The 2,747-nt window shown below is 37.2% G+C and overlaps 1 pseudogene; it reads right to left on the bottom strand.

Annotated features, from left to right (window-relative positions):
- Positions 1-1,386: 1,386 nt before the first annotated feature.
- Positions 1,387-2,167, bottom strand: LOC141506779 (large ribosomal subunit protein uL30-like; annotated as a pseudogene).
- Positions 2,168-2,747: the final 580 nt, after the last annotated feature.

Raw genomic sequence — 2,747 nt, 5'->3', positions numbered from 1 at the left:
CTCTTAGAATTATAGGGCAAAATCAAAATAGAATTTACACTGGTGACCTCTGGAAAAGAAACTCCAGAATGAAAATTCCAAGTAACATTTTGGCTAAAATCTAGAGTTTCCAGATCAAGGGGGGAAAAAAAACTACAAGCAGTCAGAAAGGAATTGGTTACCAAGGAATGATGATAAAGAACATGTAACACTTGATAGCTGCCTCTGTGGAATAAAATTAAATACATTCTTTTATTTTTTTATTGAGGCAGTGGTGTTAAGTGACTTGCCCAAGGTCATACAGGTAGGCAATTATTAAGTTTCTGAGGTTGGATTTGAACTTGGGTCTTCCTGACTCCAGGGCCAATGCTCTATCACTGTGCCAACTAGTGGCACCCCAAATTAAATGTATCCTTACAGGGGAAAAGGAATCATCCTAAAAAAAACCTTTCATAAACATAACAATTTATAAGAAATTAGAGACTCACATGTTTTTAAAAACATGAAATATAATAGTAACAAGAACCATTTGTTTCTTCTGGGATTTTTGGAAGGATGGAGTGGGTGGGTGTGTCTACCAGTACATACATATATATGCATCTATACATATATAGATGCCTTTTAAATTATATTTTTCCATCAGCAAAACTCCACCTTCTCTGTCTCTCACTCTAACCTGCCCTCTCTTAATTGAGAAGAAAATTAACATAAAACTCACAAACATATAATCAAGCAAAGCAAATTTTCATATAGGTCATGTTCAGAAAAATATGTCTAAATCCTTACTCTGGGACCTTCACACTGCTGGAAAGTATGTAACATGCTTCATTCTTAGTCTTCTGGAATCAAGGTTGGTTATTATGCTTTTTTTTTTATGGTCAACAGCTCTACTTTAATGTCAGGAAGGAATGGGACTGGGTGTATAGTGGTAGCATCAGAGTGATCCTGATGCATGGAAAGCCCACCCAGACTAGGTCATACCGTATAGAGGTATCATTAAAAAAAAAGTCCCAGACGTGATGGCCTATTATTTTTGAAAGTCATTTCAAACCTCAGATCAGATCCCATTGTCTTGCATTTGATAACATTCAAACCTCAGAATAGAGAACTGCATTTGGCCAACAATTGACTGTTTTCTGGTGCCACCATGATGGGTTTAATCTAGCTTCCAATCCCAGAATATGAAGTCACTCCTTTTCACTGATCATGAGACTGTAATCCAAGATAAAATGAAGCTGCCTAGATAAACCAATATGGTTTCTTCTTGAGGAAAAGTACGGAAGGTGAGTGAGTTCCTTTTATATAGGTGATACTCTTTTCTTCCCATCTCAGTTCCCGGAGAAAGTTCCAGCAGATAATAAATCTTTGAAGATATTAGGTATGTACTCAAAAGATAAATCTTTTGAGATCCTAGGCCTAATTTAGCTGCCGAATGAGTTGATTGATGCCTTCACCTCGGTAGCCAGGTTTGCCCATTTCCTTGAGAAAACCCACTCTATTCTTGGCAGCATGGCGAGCCACGGACAGTGGGAAAGGACACAGGAACCTCGAGACCTGAGAGAAATGCTCCCCCACTGACCAGATTTCATGAATGATATCTTCCAGACAAATGATACCAAATTTCGCTAGACGCTCCTCAATTAGAGTATTATCTGTTAGGGAGACTTTCTTATTATTTATTCTGGCTTGTCCTTGTTTCAGAATGAGTTCATGGACAGATTTTTAGGTTAGGATATCCCCAAGCTACATAAGGCTCTATAATTCGAAGTTTCTTTAAGGAAACTGGGGTCATGTTAACAAAGACACCACTATACATTTTCTTCAGACGAAGTTCCTCTATTGTATTTATCACCTGGGTACTCACTCCATTAATCCTCTCTATATGGACCACAAAGGCTAGACGATGTGTATTTAGCACATAGCATCCAGGCTTCGAATCCAGACATTTGAGATGCATCCAGGCTTTGAATCCAGACGTTTGAGATGAGCTACATCACCGACGATCCAATGGGATTCATGAACAAATGATTCCAACCGCCTGAATTTGAGCTGACTCCCTTTCTTTTGCTTCCTCTTTTCCAAAGGTGCCTGCTTAGCCTGAGTGGCTTTGAGTGCTTGGTAAGCTCTCCTCTTCAGAAGATTCTCTGGAACCAAAGGAATCTTTTTTTCTGGGTTCAGGCTCTGCCATCTTTCCTGCCTGTTGGTTATTATGCTGAACAGAGTTTCTAATTCTTTCAGACTTCTTAATTTTGCCATAATGTCATTGTATAAATCTTTTTCTTATGATTCTATCCATTGCATCATTTCATTCAGTTCTTCCCTGGTTTCTCTGAAACCTTCCCTTTCAGCTTTTCATCATAGTATTCTATTACACTTTATATAGTCGTTTGTTCTGCAATTCCCAAAATGAATTTTTAATGGAATAGAGAATTTCTAAGCATTCTTGATGAAAAGGTCAAAATTAAATAGATTTTTTTGAAATGAAAACACAGATTCCAAGAGGACATCTAAAGATCAGTAAGAAACAGTTAATAAGCATTTAAGTTCCCACAGTGTCCAAGGCACTGAGCTAAGTGATAAGGATACAGAATGGCAAATAGAGCCTCCACCTGCTCTTTAGATCCTTCACAGTCTAAAGGAGAAGACAATAGGTAAGAAACTGATTTTACTATAGAATTTTTGAGTATTATGTTTTAATTTTATTTTTTCTCAATTATACTTGAACAAAACATTTTTACATTTAAAAAAACTGAACTCCAAATTCTCTA

Source organism: Macrotis lagotis, chromosome 1 (assembly GCF_037893015.1).
Source record: "Macrotis lagotis isolate mMagLag1 chromosome 1, bilby.v1.9.chrom.fasta, whole genome shotgun sequence".
NCBI classification, from domain to species: domain Eukaryota; kingdom Metazoa; phylum Chordata; class Mammalia; order Peramelemorphia; family Peramelidae; genus Macrotis; species Macrotis lagotis.
The sequence above is the reverse complement of the archived record's forward strand: the minus strand, read 5'-3'. Positions and strand labels throughout refer to the sequence as shown.